Source organism: Lepisma saccharinum, unplaced genomic scaffold (genome assembly GCF_977018435.1).
Source record: "Lepisma saccharinum unplaced genomic scaffold, izLepSacc3.1 HAP1_SCAFFOLD_296, whole genome shotgun sequence".
In the NCBI taxonomy this organism is placed as follows: Eukaryota; Metazoa; Arthropoda; class Insecta; order Zygentoma; family Lepismatidae; genus Lepisma; species Lepisma saccharinum.
In genome coordinates, this window is record NW_028143039.1 from 265,854 (window position 1) to 286,339 (window position 20,486).

General features: G+C 35.0%; 1 long non-coding RNA gene across 1 annotated transcript in view; it reads left to right on the forward strand.

Moving 5' to 3' along the window:
• The window catches only part of LOC145982662 (uncharacterized), a 277,107-nt gene that overhangs the window by 256,358 nt on the left and 263 nt on the right, over positions 1 to 20,486 (forward strand). Inside the window, exon 5 of the long non-coding RNA XR_014441124.1 lies at positions 12,917 to 12,987. This is a non-coding gene — a long non-coding RNA (uncharacterized LOC145982662). The remainder of the gene's footprint in view (positions 1 to 12,916; positions 12,988 to 20,486) is intronic.

The following is a 20,486-nucleotide window of genomic DNA, read 5'->3' on the forward strand; positions in this document are numbered from 1 at the left end:
TTATAATTTGCTACAAGGTGTGTGTTTATGAGCTGCAGTAGTCTAGTCTGTAGGGTGTCTGGCTGCCATACAGGAAATCTGGGTTTGATTACTGGAGTGGGTGGGTGGAATTTTTTCAGCCTTGTCCCCACATACTGTGGTTATGGGGCTCACCCAGCCTCAAGTCAATGGGTACCTGAGGGGGGGGGGGAGGGGAGGCAAAGGAGGCCGGAGCCAAAATGGCCAAAATGGAGAATGTGTCACATGGCATTTTTGTATACTTGAGAAAGGTATCTGCTGATATCGGTGATTTAATTTCAGTTTATAAGTTTTCACTGGTATCAATTCAACCTTATTGCCTTCACCTTTATATTAGTGTTGGGGAAACGTTCAAAATAACCAACAGCTTGGTCTGTTTTCATCTTTCTTTTTCCAAGTTTAAGAATAGTTTGTGTTGATTTGTGGTTAAGACATAAATGCTTAATTGTTTTTGTTAATCATTTCAGCATTCATTGTGATCTATATTGATTTAGTTTATATTACTTCACTTTTCTGCCTGGCTAATTGTGTTGATGCATACGAGATGAAGGAAGTGATAAATACAAGCCCCAGGAAGGATTATCCTTTGTGGTCAGGTGCTAGTGCCTCGTTAACCTGCAAAAAAAAATACACTCCAGGGTGTAATACATGAAAGGGAGGTGTACACTTTAGAGATTACTCCTTGCACCCCTACTGCTGAAGGGTAGGAAATGTTATAGGTAGAGACTGTATTTTAAAGGGGGAAATTTCCTCTAAAAAGGACAAAAAAGGGAGGGAAAGGACTACAGTTTCATTTAAAATATTTTTATTAGAGTGCAAAGATAAACTGTAGTCCTTTTTAATTTCCTTTTTTTGAATGTACAGTAAATAATACCATCCATTTCAATGAAATATTCCTTGCAACAGCTTACCACATTCCATAGCTTACTGTCACTTATACTTGGCTTTGCCATTGCACTGACACTCAGTACTGTCGTCACTGTCACACAGTTAAGCTAAAACTATTCTAAAAGACTTAGCAATAAAAGTAAATCTAGCACAACCCAACAGGTGTGCCACTTTGTTGCTTCCTAAGCCCAGATCACATTGTTTCAACAATCGCTGCAACATGCTCCCAACGCTCATGGAGAGAACGTAAGGTAGAAGGCGCTTGTTCTTTCTTTCCTCTAAACTGCACCAAATGGACAATTGTTGAATGTTTTGTTTAGGAAAAATAGTCCTACAAAATATTTGATATCTTGTCAAAGGGACCAAGGGAGATGTTTTTTAAAAAGAGGGAAGAAAAGTAATGTAGGCTGAAAAACTAGTCAATGAAGGAACCAGAAAGGAAAATTTCTTTAAAAGGAGAAAAAATGGAATGTGGGCTGAAAAAGGGAAGTCAAAACCATGTAATCTTGTTGGTGGAAGATAATTATCAACACTGGTGTTATTCCATGATCCCTGTTGAAAAATAAAATAGAACTTTCCTTTAAAATCCGGTCTCTAGGTATGGGATATTTTTACAAAGGCAATAGGTGGATTCTCCAGATCCATCGGCATTGGGGAGTTAGGATCAATTGAAATACATCCACAATTTTTAATTAATGTTTCGCATTGCTTTATTTTTCCAGTTTCAACCATAAAGAAACTAAGGTTGAACCAATACAAGTAATGATACTGATAGTCTTACAAATTCCCACCAATACTGATGCTTGAAGACTGTAACAATAAAACGTTATTCTAAATATTGATCAATGTGTAAGTATTCCTCTGTAAATTATAGTCTTCTATTGACCACAGTTTTGCTTTAAAGTAGAGATGTATCAATATGAAAATTTGGCAGATACTGATATTCTGTAGTAGAACCACCAGCAAATGAACCTGTGCACCATTATCGCTTTTGCAATGCACAACAGGGCCTCCCCAATGGTGTAGTGGTAAGGGTTGTAATCAAGGGTTCGATACCAGGTGGAGGCATAGTAGTTCAGATTCCACTTTAAAATGTAGGTTCAGTCCCGATTAGCCTACTGTGCATAAAGTGGACTTACAAACAACAAATAAAACTACAAATCAAAGCAATGAACAAGAAGCTGCACTTTTCATCTAAAGATATCGGTTTGGCGGTTACCCGGAGATAAGTAATTTACTCTGATAAGCTTACTTTTCATTTTTTCCGTGAAAATTTTCTTAGCGATCGATTTCACCACCCGTCTAGTGGCTTCGTCAGTCATGTACGAAATCAATCACAAAGAAAATTTGCACGGAAGAAATTAAAAGTAAGTTTATGAGAGTATAAACAAGCTGCAGATTAAGACATATACTTTTTTAAAAAGTACACAATGGATATTATGTGTTCATGTTCATAAAAAATAGAACAAAATAGCACAGTAATTTAACCAATAAACCAATATGGCTATGTCTGCCGATACTGATAGAGAACCAATTAATCTGTTCCATCCCTACTTTAAAATATTCAGATAATTACAATGGAATATATAAAATAGCTGTCATTTAATAACCAAATTATTTTTTTTTTCGCACATAATACTGGTACAAGGTAAATTCAAAACTTGAAGTTTGCATATTTCTGCTGAAGTGCCAAGCGGACCACAAACCCTGCTAAAGTATCAGCCGTGAATGAATTCCAACAGATACATAGACATCAGTATCAGCTCGGTTCTAAAAAAGAAAACTAATTTTGCTCAAACAAGCACTCGTTTGGTAACACTTCCGAATGTTTAATGATTTATCGCAAGTACAGTTGGGAGCTGAGAAGACTGCCAGCGCGGGGTGAGGTTCGGGGGTGAACGGGGAGGAAGTGTGGGGAGGGAAGCTTCGACTTGGTGTTCAATTTTTCAGTGTTGCCAGACATGCAGAAGTCCCTGTAGGAAAGGGTGAGAATCTGATAATGGAATCGGGACTTACAGTGTGAGGTGCAGTCTGGCGTTCGAAAAAGTTCGGAACCATTCGTGAACCTCCACGGATGATGTCAGCCACGGGACATCTCAAAGACCAGCAACGGCATAGGAATTCACACTTCTTCCGTGTTTTCGGAAATAAATTTGTTTTAAAAATCGAATGAATGTTCTGGCGTGTTTGTATAAGTAAATGTATATGTATAGAACAGACTATATCTAGTAAACTGGTTCGCTGAAGGTTAACTATCAATAGAATTAACATGCAACGAAAAGCGGGAAAGCCGGCTCGGGGGTTGAGCAAAGGTTTATTCAGATTTTTTTTTATTTGAGGGGTGTAAGTTTGTGTTTATGTGTGTGAAAAGGTATACTTAGAGCCAAAATGGCCATAAATTTGTCCTTTTATAAAAATTGTGTGGGGTGTTAGGGAGTAGTTGGTGGATAAATCAATGGGGCCGAGACATTACAACTTCATGTTCCATAATCCGAAAGTTGCAGAAAAGCGATGCTACATACCAAAATGTAAATACAAACGAGGGAGAAAATGTACTACCCTGCATAAGTTAAAATTAATTGTTCCATGTCCAGGAAAGAAGCATTAACAAGACGCTAGGAAACACACAAAAAGCACGCACACACCCTTATCAAAGCAGATTGATTTGATTTGTGAAGTTTAATTCCATTATTAGTATTGCTTGCGTTTTTGTACCATGCCTTTTTTTTATGCCGCTGCCACCCTGAAAGGAAGACGAGATGGCTGCACACGGCGACAACAGGCAGGTCAGTTTCGCATTCCTCAGCCTCGCAGTCTTCTCAGCTCTCAACTGTACTTGTAGGAGTAAGTTTGAAGCTTGACGAAACTAATTAGCATTACTTACTGGAGAAATTACGATTTCAATGGAGCTTGTGGAAGCTGGAAAAATCGTTCTCCAGAAAACAGTCAGTAAGCAATCAATAAGATACTGAAGCACTGGTATGTGTTGACACAATTAGAAATGAAACCGTGTAAGAAATGCCTGTGCTCCATTATACATTGGGAATTATACAATCAGAACTTGGCCCTTCATTTCATGTAGCAATGTTTCACCATTTCTCATTCTGCTTGTGTCAGCTCTTTCCTCATTTTCTGGTATTTATTTATTTTGCAGTGTAGCCATTATGTAAATTTGTACTGCAGTTTTTTTATAGTGATTTTGTATTTCACTCATATTTGTATTGCATTGGATGTACTCTGTTTCTCGTAGTTATATTCAGTGTTGTTACCTGTGGAGGATTCAGCCATTGTGAGGAATCTCTGTCATTTTGTAATGTAATGAAATTCGAATTGCATGAATGACCTTTATGTATTGTGTATCTTTTCTGAGTGAAATAAAGTGAATGGTTATTCTAAGCGTCTGAATTTTGTGGAGTTAAAAAGCACCATGAGAAATGATGAAACCCCGAGAAGAAAATATAGTGCTTGTTTGAGTTTGGTTTTCAGTATAATTAAGGTTTAAATTGGAGCTGAGCATATAAGAAATAACGACATTTGTTTTCCTCTAACTGCAAGAAAGTTTAGAAAGTGACACATTGTTGCTTGTAAGCACTTCAGAACAGAGGAACATTATGTCGGTGGTGATAATACAAACAATACAAAGCACTTCTGCCTGGAATTGAAGTATATATTTCTGGTATTATCATGTTGGCACTAAAAATAATATGATAGATATGGACACTTACTACCAGAAGACAATTTCTGTAGTATAGCAACTCTCATGAAAATACATGGCTAACAGTTTACTACTACAAAGTATGTTGTCAGAAAGAGTTTGACAAATTGTTCTGAAGATAGTGCATAATCAAAAAATTGTTGCTGCATCCATTAACTTATGATGATCATCGAAATAAGTGTACAACTATGCAATAAGCAAGGTTTATATTCTTGTCATAAATATGCTTAAAACTTCATAAACATGTCATATATAGTTTTTGGTACAAGTGTGTGTTGGAGGGATGGGGAGTAGTCAACAAGTTCCTGACTATAATGACTAGGGAACGGAACTTTATGTGCTAAAAAACTCAGAAATATTTATTTTTTATGTGTCATAAATGTTGAAAATATGTGATAAAAACAGGAAAATATGTGATAAAAATGAAAAACATTTGGTAACAAAAACAAAATATTACATGCATTAAAAACACCTAAAATCAGTTTCTAAATGCTTACCTCTTAGCGAGCTATTTTTTGGAAGAGTTGCAGTGAATCACCATAGTTTTCTCCAAATTCTCCGCTGTAAATCTGTGACGATTGTCTCTAAAAAGCATCTTATATTGTGAGAAAGATCGCTCCACGTCACAAGAAACAATTCTTGCATATTTGAAGCACGAATGCCACTAACGCTGAAGTTTTCAAAAGCTTCCTCTACTTCAGCTTCCAAAACACGTGAAATTTGGCACAAAGTTTGAAAACCTTGGTTTCCCCCCCCCAAAAAATCTGTACATTTAGATATTAGAACTTGTGCGTTAGATCCAGTGGGGTAATATTTTCCCCCAATAGGATCGTAGGCGAGGCGCCAGAATTCTGTCAGCGAGCGTGTTCAAAGACAAAGCAAACCTAACACTCTCGATATTGAAAGAGGTGCGGAGAATAAACATTTTTCCTTCGAGGATATCGAGGTAGCTGAAGTCAATGAGCGATTTTATGTATTTAAAATAAAAATTCGCAAAATATGTATTTACATACGGAAAACTGGAAAATATGTGTTTTTATGTAAAATAAAATTTGCTATGTTGACATGTAAGGCTATGATCAGAATTTTGGCAAAAACGAGGGTCTCTATCTTATCGCAGAAAAAACATTTATTTACCTAAAGTTCCGTTCCCTAATAATGACATTGAGTTATGCACAAGGTATTATCACAGATTAATAAGATCGCTTACTTCCTATCTCTCCTTTGTAATCTGTGCGTATACCAAACCGGGCATGTGGAGCCACCCTACGGCTGTTTCGAAACGTAAAGCGTTGTCATAGCAACCTCTCCGCCAATCATATCTTACTCTTGGCAGTGACAGTTGAATGCGTCTCAGCGCAATGCTCCGCTCACCCCACCCTTCCATTTCTGCTTTTATTTTCTGCTAATAATTCGGGACATATCTCGTAAGGTTGAATTAATTATTTTATTTAAGTGAATAAAAATGTTCTACAAGGATAAATACCATTGTTCAGTTAATGCATATTATGAATGAATGATTTCTACATCTAAGTTACGAGATATACAGAATTAGTAGCCCAGAAGCACAACATAGGAAAATAATTTCAAGTTCCTGAAATTCCAACAAGTAAATCATTCCGTTGTGCATGAAAAATGGTCCGTGTATTATCTGTGGTAATAAGTATTCTTATTTCGTATTCTCCCTATTATGCGTTACTTTTCTGACATTTTGGGCAAATCGCGATTTTATCTACGGCGATTACTTTGTTCGTAGATCAATGCGTTTTACCACTCCCTCGTTGTTTATTTAGCGTCGCATTTTTCCAATTTTAGGCTAATCGCGACGATGCTATGAAAAAATGATGACACAAAGAAAGCTCTAACAGGGATTCGAACCCAGGACCCCTGCATTAACTGAACAATGGTATTTATCCTTGTAGAACATTTTTATGCACTTAAATAAAATAAATACTACGACCTTACGAGATATGTCCGAATTATTAGCAGAAAATAGAAGCAGGAATGGAAGGGTGGGGTGAGCGGATCATTGCGCTACCAAAAGTGTTCTAAAGGGCGCTCGAGCCATGTTGCAACATTTCCCAAATTGTCTCTTTCTCTTCATAACAATTGCTGCACAGTTTAACGTGGGTGACAATCTGCAGGATACAGCACACTTAATATCAGCAACTGTTTCTGGTGCCGTCACTGTAATTTTCTCTCTTGTGTACGCCTACCATATTCAATCGCAAGATGTAGACACTTTTGATTTACCAACGTAGAAAATTCCATTCATCTGTCTATGGCCTCATAAAACGAAAGACAGATGCATCCACTTTCTCTGCAATTGATATTAGTGGAGTACCCTGAGAGGGGGGAGATTTGATGCTGAAAATGCCAGGGATACAAAAGACAGGATTCGAAGGTTTTGTCTCAGGAAATAAGAATAAATCATAAAACGTATATTAAAAACTACTCGTACTGATGGAACATTAGCGCTATTCATCTAACGAAACCATTACAAATCGGCTGGCGACTTGTAGGTATGAAATACTGGAATAAAAGATATATACATATAGTCAGTACTTGTTTTCCAAACTTAACCACCATCCTAAGAAAATTGGGGACCTACAAGTGAGTAGTGTAATCCAGTCTGGGAAATCTCCTATAACAGCTGAGGGTTCGATGTGCTGTCCCCACGTCACCCCATTACTGGTTGAAGATCTCCACACCTCTAGGTAGGGTTGTGGGAGGCAGACTGGCAGTCAGTTGATAGGCCAAGGCCCTTCCAGGGCTGTAGAGCAGTGGATCTCAACCTTTTTCAGTCGGGGACCCACCTTGAAGGATATTACACTTCATGGGACCATAAGATGGGGACCAGCGGAATTACTTTGTAGGGGTGTGCACCTAGTCTATAATCATATATTTGCTCTTTTACAACAACACGGCCTGAATTTAAATTGTTAAAACAATATATCTAAGTAATTTAAGGTAATATTTTTTTAAGACCCAGTTAACAAAGTTTCGAGCCCAACTTCCCGACCCACCAAATGTCCTCTCAGGACCCAGGAGTGGGTCGCACCCTATATGTTGAAAAACTATTCTGTAGAACCATGGGTTATGATATGCTGTAGATGAAAGTAAATATTTTACACTACAGTTAATTTCTATCACAACTTACATTCAGTGTTCTGTAGATGAAATAATATTTTGGACAATACAACATAGAAACTAGTTCAGTGCCATCTACCATGAGAGAATAGAATAAAATAATAGCTATGAGTGACACAGCTCATTGGGGAAGTTATCAAACAGAATAATTTCTGGAATAAAATTGTAATTGTTTTAATTCTATCAGTCTATTTCTCTGTAAAAACTACTATGATGATGATAATGAATAGTTATGGGAAAATAGAGTAAGAAAAGGTCACACCTTAGACAAGTTAACCTAGAATGCCTATATAGCAACCACCTCATCTCGAAGTTGTACCTATATGGAGACGACGCATAGTGGTTCGGATCCCACTTTAAACTGTAGGTCCAGTCCCAATTGGCCTTACTGTGAATAAAGTTGACATAAAACACGAAATCAATCAATCAATCGAAGTTGTATGAAATTTCACTTTTCTGGTTTGCATGAGAGTAATATCAACCCATTTCTAAAAACGTGTGGATGTTTGTAAGATATATTATTAACTAATCACTGCATGCTTATTCATTTTAGTATTTGTCAAACATCCCTAATTTTTAATGTAGAATGGGAGTAGGAATTTGTCATGCAAGCGAGTTTTGTTCGAAGTTACTTACTGGAACCACTCTACATATTGACTACAATTTCATCATATGGCATTACATATTTCATAGTTACACAAAAAACTGGACTCGAAATATGAATGTCTTAGAATACAAAACAAAGCAGTCATGGAGTATGTACGATCAAGCTAGATAAGCACACTCCCAGCCCCCCCTCCCACTCCTAAACACACACACAATGGAATTATAAATACACCACTGAAAGATCTTATCCTGCACAGATATGTATTTTATATATTCATATACTTAATACAGTACTGAAGATGATACAATCCATGCATTCAGAATAAATATTCCACATGAATTTTAAAGTTAATTAAAAAACAAAGAAATGTGCAAATTTCCAGCTGATGACAAAGAAACCAACAGTATTTTTTGCAATTTAGAGAGATTTCACACCAAAGTGACATGTGACATATGTCACTTGGAAATGAACGAATGAACAGCAACGTTTCACCCATAGTGGATGCCATATTGACAAAATCCCTGCTACTCATTATCAGCTTCTAAATAATGCCACACATGTTTCTAGTCAGTCTAAAAGAAAGTGAACATAAGTAATTAATAAATAATCATTCTTTCAAGCTTCACACTATCAGGTCGATCATTGGTGCATGATGTTTCTCATACCATCCCTTCCATCAAGAAGTAAATTTAACTTGGCTTCGTATCGAACATAGGTGTCTCACTCATGATGATTTGCTGCAAGGGCTAGACCATCAAATGTGCCATGTCTAAATGTTAAGTGATTGGCTTATTCCTACCTAATGTGTAGATTATACTTTCCTCAAACTTTTGATTTTACCAATTATTGACCAGGTTGGGAGATAATGACAGCACTTTAATAAATGTCATTACCTTTTTGAGAAGAGCGGGGCTCTTATACTGTCTCTGAGGAAGTTCGTAGTTTTGTGTATATCCTTTGCAAGTCTTTATAACATTTCACTTTCAACCTTTCTCAAGGGGCTCTTCACACCCATTTTTTAACTCAGGTATGGGTTCGATACCTGGTGGAGACCCATAGTGTTTCGGATCCCACTTTAAACTGTAGGCTCAACCCAATTAGCCTTTCTGTGCATAAAGTAGACCTAAAAGAACAGTTCAAACTCAAGTAAGGATATTAGATAAGAGGATTCTTCCTCTCATACATTGAATGGCCCAAGATGGTCATTATGCCTACAAGTCCCAACATTTATTTCAAGCATCTTACTTCCAATTACATATGTAAATTATATTGTTAGCATTAAACGTATGGAATATAGAGTAAAAGACTATAAGAAATCCTTAAAACCCTACATCAATTAATTTCCACTGTATTGAATATTATCATAATATTGTTAATAAAATTCCATTAGACAAACCATTGATAGTCATACTGGTAGGTTTCTTGGTCGGACACTCACTATGGTGACATGTTATACTTTACCAAGAATGAATTTACATGTTGAAATACTCCAGAAGATGAGAACAGTTTCAGAGTAAGTACATTACCCTTAATGATTTAGTACTCATATTGTGTAAATGTAAAACATTATATTCTATTGCTAATAACAAATGTAAGGGAAAATAAACACATTGTTATTCAGGTATATATTTTTATTGAATCACTAGTAATTAATATATTTTGCATAAGGTATGATAATCTCTTTGAGGTCCTACAAACTTTCACTGAAATAAAAGTTACTGAAATTATTAAAGCATCATTAACACACTCAACAAACATTTCCATAGTAGGTTCACATATGTACAGTCTCAAACAGAAAAATGTGTGCATTTTATTTCCTTTAATCAAACTGTTCAAATATTTTACAGGAATGTTTAGCTGAAAATCATATATTTTTTATCCACCCTGCTTGGAATATTTAGTGAAACATTAAATACATTTGTTTCTAACATCCTCAAGCAATGTATTGTGTTGTTAGGTGTTATGTACTTTAAGCAAAATTTTTCTCTAAAGCATATATTTTTTTTAATGCAGAAAAGGGAAAATACAATTTCTTATGCATGAGCCACATAACTGATGACAATGTTATTCCATAAGAAATGCAATATACTTACTTGATTCTACTCTGGGTATGCATCATGCACTAACTTATTTCTATTAAAATTCATAAACATTTTCTCTGAAAACTTGTCTCCACAAACTCTGTAACTTTTGTATGTTTTGTGCCTCAAGTCCTTTCGCCATATTTTCTCCAACCATATCTCAGCTCTACGAGAAAAATAAAAGATGAAACATTATTTTAGAAACATATAACTATGCAAGACAAAGCGTTCTGCATTTTTTGTCACTCAAAAAGATAAATTCCATGATGCAAGAGTTGTTTGTGAGCTAAGGTCAAAGCGTGTCAACACATAGAAAAGTTACTGAAAATGAATATGCATTAGATCACTATCTGTATCTGTTGAATAAAGTAGTGTCAAATGTATAAGGGTCCATTCTATGATAGCTCCTTCAACTAGTGCGGAAAATCTTATGAGCTTGTCACCATTCAATTGATTTATTTTTACTCAATTTTCACATTATTTCTCATCGTAACTAATTCTTATGGCACCATACAGTGTGTGGTAATGCAAATAAAAAAATATTATAGATATTGCACTAAACTTCCTAACATATGAAGCAAAGTTTTACCACATTATCTTTTAGAAAGAGTCCCTGAAGCTTACTGCCTAACCTACAACTGGCTAACAATGCAATTTTTGTCATTGAATGGATCATGGAATCTACTCCCGGGAGTGCTTTCAAGAAAAATGTTATGACACAACATATTTCTGAAGAAGATACCAGGACAGGAAATATGTCAACAAATCAAAATCACCCATACCATCTAGTAGATCAAAGCCATGACCAGCAACAAGAGCTATTACAGCAATAATATTAACTACAGGTATAATTAGATGATTCCATCAACATAATATATTATTATATTATTATTAATAATAGGAGTAACATCCATAATTCTGTAGGGTTGGATTAAACCACATAGATTAAAATGCGATTTGAAACACAAAATCTTCCTCCCGTGGCACCAGTGAGAAAGGATTGTTTTTACAGTAACACATGTGTAAATGTTTGTAAAATATTTTGCATATATTGCACATATAGGTTAGTTACACTCATTTCGTTTCCAAAACTAGTGATTACTTATGATTTGGTTCAATGTATGCTTTCGTAGTTAGGTTAGGCAGGCCAGGTTTGGTTCTCTTAGCATTATAAATAAATTCCCTAAATTCATTTTACTAAGGTTCGAATTTACTTCTACAATAATTCCCACTAGTCTACGATACTTACAGTCCCTTGTCAATGGAAAATACATTGTCCTTGGCAAGCATGCAAGCTTGCGTAAGGTAATTTTTAAGTTGTTTTTTCAACATAAATATTTTTTTAAAAGAAGAAAGGTTCAAATTTCGTGTGACAATGATTGATAAAATTCTACGATAATTAGTCTTCCTGCTAAGAGAATTTTTAAAAAAATCATAGAACGATAGGAACCTTAGGTTTCATCGCTTTAATATTTACATGCTATTTTTCATCTCCTGTACATGTTGACAAAGTTTTATATGCTAGAAGAAATAAACTTCATGCAGAATCGTATAGGATCGCGATAACTTGCAACTATCTGCATCATAACATGCACAAATTAGCTTTTCTGAACTTCAAACAAACTTCGTCATTCCTACTATTCTCGTTGGCTTCCTATCCTCCTGTGTAACTTATAAATAGCATTAAGTTACAAAATCGAACCTTTACCCTTTCAGACATTTTTTTAACACATGGCCTTTTACTTAAATGAAGGAAAATACAGACATGCTAGGAATTATTCTCCGTTGAAACTAACTTTATGGAAATGATTTTTACATAAAGAGCGAACAGAATTCATAAATAACTAACCTTTCAGGATTTGACGGAACACGAAAAAAGACAGCTCTGGATTCCTCTTCTGACAGTTTTTACAATAAAAAGCTGCACAATAAGCCATTGTTTTTATTTCTTGTTCTTCTACATCCTTATTAAAATAGTTAGTGTACGTCCATGACAGATCATATGGAACGATGTTACGTCATGTAAAAGTATTGACTTTAAAAATACGATTTTTCTTATACATGTTTAAGAAGGGAAAGGCATTTAATAAAATACAAAATCACGTACAAGTGATCATCATTGATTAATAGATACATAAACTAAATTTTTAATGAGAAAATTAGTATTTAACATCGATGGTGGTGCCGACTGGTAGCTGGTTAATTCATGCACGAACAAATGAATTCCGAAATTAACCTTGTTCGGGTTTTTGCACCAGTGCGGGAGGCCTGGTATTATTGTGACCAGAAAAAAAGTAAATTTTTATGATGATGTTCAATGCTGTGCCTATATTTCACAAGCTAGCTGTGAAAATAATTTATTCTCTTAAACAATTACTAACATTAAGTGCTGGTCAGAATGTATGTTAACTTGTCATCGAGAAATAACAAATATTTATATGGTGAATGTTTTTGCAGGTTCTCCATTGGAACTAATTCACATGAAATGTGAAGAGTGAGAGATCTACTTCCAGAGGAAGAACAGAAAGGTAAGAGCAAAGCCCTATGTGCATTAATAGTTTTGTTTTCTTCATCATAAAACTCCCTTTTTTCTCCATCTGAAATGTTGTGATGACGTCCCTAAGTGTCTATGTGACTTACGGCACTTGCACGTGGTGTCGATGGTGGAAGTTCACCTTCCTTTGAACAATTTCATTAATAGTGTTCACGTGATATTGGCAAGGAATGGTACTGTAAAAGAGTTAACTTGTACATACACACATTTTGAAAAAAGCATTAGGGAAATCTAGATTTTGTGTTTCTTCTGATACAGCAAGTGGAAGTGAAACTGTGAGGCGATGTCTTTTGAAAATATGTAGCAAGTGGAAGAAGTGAATGGGACATGTTAGTATCAGCTGATGAAAGTTTAAACGTCAGTTTAGATTTTGCCTCATGAGATAAAGTGTTTTGGCATTTTTAGAATTAGATTTTTTCCTCCCAGTCATTTGCTTTGAGTTATCAAAAATCGATTTAAAGAAATCTTGGTTAACCAGTGGTCCTTGGTAGATGCATTTTAGAGAGTACCTTTAGACTGGCCATACCAGGATAGGAAAGTGTGACTCCTTCCCAAGTGATTCGTTTTGCTTGATGAGTTATTAAACAAGATTGTTTTTTCACATCAGAAGTGGTCTACAGTTGCAAAGTGTCACACTCGTGCAGTCTAAAGTTGAAGAAATTTTACTGAAGATTGTTCCAGATTTGATTTTTTATATTTAGTGTCGCTTTCTGTCACTTTGGCAAATTGCAACAATGAGAGTGAGTTACATCATAATGAAATTGATGAAGGGACATGTGCCCAGCCTGGGATTCAAACCCGAGACTCCAGCCATCGTAGCATGCTGTACTAACCACTCTGCCAAGGGGGGTGCTGTTTCATGGTTCAAGGAAATTTCTAATTAGTTCTGTGTTTTTGTTGTCAATTTGAAAGGTCTCGTTGTACTGTTTTCTCCTAGGCATTGAAGTTCCTTTGCATGACCAGCCATTGTGATGCCATGCACAGTGCATCTAGTTGTCTCATACAATTACATGGGCAGTTACCATTAAAATGCACACTTACCTTGTTACAAGATTTGTTGGAAATGTTGTCCTCCTGCATCCATACGTTTGCATCTTTTTATGAAATTTAACTAAGATGCATCATTGCACACCATGGAGCTTTGTACACAAAACTGGGTTTATCTGTGCTCCAATATCTGTTATTCTGTGATGAAACAAGGCCATGTAAATGGAACCATACTTCATCCACAAAAAATATGCAATGTGGATCAACTACTCTAAATTTAATTTAATTTATTTTTACTTCCAAGGTTACATAAAATACACTGCAACATTATTTTTTAAATAATTTACTTGCTTTCAGAATGGACCTTCCATGATACAGTAGACAGCTAGCATTTTATAATACAGTTGTGTTTCACATACATAAGATTATATATTTTTTTAATATTGTGACTAATTTTACTATAAAAAAGCAGAGATGAAAGTGATAGTAGAGGCCAGCAAGGAAACCTCAAAGTAGGCTTAACACACATAATTTTCAGTGTGCTGTAGGAAAAATTAATTCACAACAATTAATTATTTAATGCATTGCCAAACATTAAAAATAATAATTGTGCTTTTCCATTGGGTGAACTTGCTATAAGGGCCATGTAAAGAAATTTAAATGTGTAACTTATGCTAGCAAATGCATTTAAAATTCACGAAACAACGAGGGAGGAGAATATAAGCCTTAGAAATCAAGGAAAATGCAACAAAAAAGGCAAAAATACTAAAAATCACCTAAAAGCAAAAAAAAAAAGTGACATGCAAAAATAAATGCAAAATATTTTCCCTTCATCTAGAACCGGAAAACACTGACTGTTATCAGGTTTAGAATTGTTTTGAAGGCTTAGAAGAAAAGATGACTCTTCATCGACTTCGAGAGCCCTAGTCATCACATTCCTTGTTTGATTATGGGTCATTCCATGTCATATCATCCTGAATTTTGTGAAAATGTCACCCACCATCCGCGATTTTGATGAAATTCGGTATACTTATAGAATTTTTAATGCTGATTACTAAAATGACAATTTTTTTTAGATTCGTCAAGGGGTTCAGAAGTTACGTGCTTCTTAAAATCTCTGTGTACACCACTTGCGGCTCCGCTTTGAATGACACACATTAGGTTATAAATGATTTTATCTTTCCTCAGGTTTGCCGTAGAAACTTCAAGTTCCTCTTCTTTTGTTCAAAATAGTGTAAGCTTTCATTTAAATAAGGTTCCATATGATTGTATTAATAACCATGTATTTTTATGTATAGTTTCATGTATTTTTTAGAAGAATAAATTACTAACTTCAAGAGCGAATTTCGTGCAATTTCCCCCCAATTTTATATGTAGGTAGCTCAAAGTGTGTACTAATGCCTGATGAAAAAATTGGGATGGGCGGTTCAGAGACAGGGTGATAAAAAATCATTTGCATCAAATGACATTAAAAGTTAATCTTATTAAAAATGCTTATGTATTTAGCAAAAAGCCTGAAGTACAATATGTTTTAAGGTATAATATTCAAAATTTCTATTCACTATGTGTGAAGGTAAGCATAGGCGTAACCTGGCGGGGACAAAGGGAAGCATTTGACCCCTCCAAAATTTACAGATTAATTAAAATTTACCAGTTAAATATATATTTTGAACCTTCTGGCACTTGAGGAACAAACAAATAAACAGTAATAATTTTGAATTTTCAAATGTATTTAGCAAATAATATTGGACACAATTTTTATGGGATGGAAAACTTTGTGATTCTTTCAACCAAAGATAATGTTTTTGGTGGTCTGCTGCGTTCGTTTGGAATGTGGTTCTCAAGCTAGGAAAAAATAATTGTCAAAGGAGTGGACCTTGTTGATCTTGGAATGGAGGAGAAAGAAATAGGTGCAAGTGGAATCAATGACACCATATTCAAAATACCGTGGTTAGCATACTAATGATTTCTTAATTAAAATCGTTCAAGCAAAGCTGACTCTGCGTTCCATCATTTATTTGCAGTAGTAATGTAAATATATGAAGGCATATTATAGAAACATAAATAAAACACTCCAAGTCTTCATGATCATTGATTTTGTGTAATTTTTACACAAATCAATGATCATTAACTGTAAGTTACTTTCACAGTAACTGTAAAGTAACTCATAATTACTGTAACTGAGTTAGTTTTTTTTAAATTATAACTGTAACTCTGTTACTTGTAAAAAGTAACTTACCGAACCTAAGTTCAAAATAGTGCATACTTAATTTTCGTGATTATGTTGTTTAGTACTTTGCAATCGCTGACACATCGTACTGCACGTTTTGTCATTTCACCTTACATAATTGATAAGATTGAACACCATTGGTACATACATCATTGCCGCACTTGATACTTGATACTGTAGACGTCTATACAAGTGTTTTAACTGTTCCAACCAGCCTGTCACAAGAATTTCTGTGGTATATGCAAAATCTCCTTGGAAAAACTTTGATCAGCACAAATGTGTATTATTAATTCTAACTTCATATTACATATCCCCGTGAAGAGTAACCAAAAAAAGAACTTCCATATTGAGATAAAATGCACAAAAAGAATGTTCTCGGAAGATAATTTGCTAAACTTGGAAATGCTAATAATGATGATTATATTTCTTAAAACATTGAAGGCAGTTGAAACTGACTTACAGTGGAACCTCGATTTTATCTTAGTCAGGCGACCAAGCTGCAAAAACTTAGAATGCGAGAAAATGTGAAACTGAGGAAAATTTCTTAGAAATTTGCTATGTTGGGACTAGGAATTTGCTATGTTGGGACTAGGAATTTGCTATGTTGGGACTACCAAGATTGAATATAAAATGCAGGACAATGTAAAATCAAGGAACTTGAAATCGGGATTCCACTGCAATTATTATTTGTAAATTTTAATTAATTTATGAATATTAGAGAGGGCAAATGCTTCCCTTTGCCCCCGCCAGGTTATCCTATATTTTGAATATTATCTTAAAACATATTGCACTTCAGGCTTTGTGCTAAATACATAAGCATTTTTAATAAGATTAACTTTTAATGTCATTTGATGCAAATTATTTTTTATCACCCTGTCTCTGAACCGCCCATCCAATTTTTTTATGAGGCATTATTACACACTTTGAGCTACCTACATATAAAATTGGGGGGAAATTGAAGGGGGGGAATTGCACGAAATTCGCTCTTGAAGTTAGTAATTTATTCTTCTAAAAAATACATTAAACTATACATAAAAATACATGATTATTGATACAATCATCTCAAATCTTATTTAAATGAAAGCTTACGCTATTTTAAACAAAAGAAGAGGAACTTGGAGTTTCTACGGCAAACCTGAGGGAAGATACCATCATTTATAACCTAATATGTGTCATTCAAAGTGGAGCCGGAAGTGGCGTACACGGAGATTTTAAGAAGCGCGTAACTTCTGAACCCCTTGACGAATCTAAAAAAAATTGTCATTTTAGTAATCAGCATTAAATATTCTATAAGTATACCGAATTTCATCAAAATCGCAGATGGTGGGTGACATGGCCTGGATGAATTGACGTGGAATGACCCTTATAACAACAATTTAGTTATTTTTTGATCCAAATTGATGAAAGTTCCTATTGCCTTTTTAAAGAATATAATAAAAATAATTACTTAGTGAATGGTAAAAACAATCAAGGATAAATTATGTAAATTAGTTTCAACATTATTTCAGACTATTACCTAACATGCCTAGATTGAGTGGAAACTTAGTGCTTCCAAATAAATCTCATCTCTGAATTGTATATCTTAGTGCCAGAAAGAAAAAAAAACAAATACGTTGATCAGATGGAAACATTTGTCGAATTCTACACCAAATTAATTATTGTGAACATTCTGAAACAAAATTATTCAACTTAATTACGGAACTCCATACTCAATGTAACTCAATCCCCCCCCCCCAAAAAAAAACATTGCAGAGTTTTGGATTTGAACCCGCGACCCTTAATTCAAAGGGAAAAAGAGCTCTGGCACGAGTACTTTACCAAATACTCTACAATGACACTGGTAGCAAATGTCTTGAAAGGTCGGATGACTGCGCTGTCTACCACTTTTCTATGTGACAAACACATTTTCGCTGCAAATTATGAGAATTATTAACTTTTGCTCATTACACAGTACTTTGCAAGGAATTCTTATATCCAATTTGGATAAAAATTCATAATTTGACCCTTCGTGTTCAAACTTGACAGCAATTTTCTCCAGATGGACCACTAACGAGTGCATTGTTACCAACCTCACAACAGTTTCTCTCATTCTAAATTTAACATGGGCCTCCCCGATGGAGCAGTGATAGCGTCATCACCTTGTAATAAAGGGGTCCCCAGGTTCGATACCTGGTGGAGGCACATGGTGGCTCGGATTCCACTTTAAAACTGTAGGTCTAGTCCCGATTAGCCTTACTGTGCATAAAGTGGACTTAAAACAACAATTCAATCAATCCAAATTGCATGTATTCTCTGAAATTAAATTATTCGTCATACTTAAATTTTCCATTTTGTTCTCTATTAATATGTTGGGCAAATATAGTTTCTGCTTTATGTTATAACCAAGCATGTAAATCTTTTACCACAGTTTTTCTCGTCTAGTAAAGTTGTCTACTCTCTGCTGGTGCGCTAGAGCTATGTTACCACGTTAACGATTTCTGAACTTAGAAGAAATCTTTCAGGGTGGTCAGGTAACATTTGGAGAAGTGTACAATGGCAACATCAAAACAGGAGAAGGCCAACAGCTGTCATGTGGAATACTTACAATGTGCATGTAAAATTTTAGAGCTGTTCTGTCAGTTCATATCATGAAGGTTGTAGTATCTAAATTTGCGTATCAATGTGAGCTTCACATATGCACCATTCTTTCTGAATGACTATATGTGGTTCAATCAAAACATGTCACATAATATATGAGAAGCTTTATCTTGCTTTTAAGGAAATGCTTTAACATGTCCTGTTCAACATCAACTCTCAGGTTCTTTGTTGAACAATTATTTTCAATGTTATCAAATAAGGTTTGAATATACAGTATCTTTCCTTGCCTTTGTACAGTCACGGACACTGCCGGCTTGTAATGAATACATTGACTTTCAATGGAATCGTTACAAGCCAGCAGTGTCCGTGACTGTACACTTCTCCAAAAGTTAACTGACCATTCTGAAATATTTCTATTTGGATTTGAACCCATGTGGAAAAAATGAAACTCAAACTAGTATTAATATTAATAATACTAAAAGCTCAGACTGTAGCATTTTACCAACTGCACTGCGAGACCAAGTCTTGAATGTGTGTATGATTGCACAAGTGAACACTTTCCATGTCAACACATGTTCCACAGTAGTTCATAAGGTATTTGTTAAATATAGTTCTCAAACTCTGGTACGTGCATCCCCAGGGGTACATGAACTAATTGAAGGGGGTAAGCTATCAGCTCAGGAGAGTGGTTTTTCATCCATGATGAACTAAATAGACTAAATTTGGAGCCGAATCTCCACTGGAAAGTTTCAAGTGCCCAACAAGACATCAAGGAACTGTGTCAGGCACATCCTTTTAATTAAAAACTCTGAGGATTTACAATAAAAAGATCAAAATTGTGCTTGACAGTTTATTTACAAACTGTGTTTTGTTTTTTACTTTGATTTTCATATATTTTTCCCTAGTTTAAAAAAAAGTTTATATATACTTCTTAGCATACATTTGTTCCACATTTTTATTTTAAATTAATCATAGAAGATTGTAAACGTAGGATTCTATTGTTTAGTTGTTTACCATCTTTCCACATACAGCCTGAATGCCATTTTGCTCTACTCCAGATACACTGCTTCAACACATCAAAAATTCCCCAAAACCCACTATTCTGATAAAAATCTATGGGGGGAGGGGGGCACAATGAGGGAAAAGTTTGAGAATCACTGGTCTAAACTATTGGTAATTATTCCTCTGTGCTCATACTTCATAGGGAATTATCTAGGTAGATCATTGCAGTGTTTTCAACCTCACTAAAGTTTGACAAAATCAATTCTCAACACAAGAAATGCAAATATTCTTTACAAATGTGAGGAACAATGTTATAGTTTTGGTCTTCATATGATAAGCAAGAATGTACTTTTCTACTAAAGAGACCTGTATCAAAGTGTGGCAATATAGCTCTTGAGCATCAACAGATATCTTGAATTGGAAATACTTCAGAGTGGTCAGTTAATTTTTGGAAAGTATTCATTTGGTTTTTAGTAGTGTAACCCCAATCGTAAATTTTTCTGCATTATACATTTAATCTTCTTCTCAACATACCAAAATGTTATTAAATTTTCCTTCATTTTACTTTCCACATTTTAAGCTTGGTCCCTTGTAAAGCATAAAATAGAGTACATTGAACTTATGTAAATTTCAATTTATTTCATATTGTTTGTTCATACAATTGACATCCCAAAGTA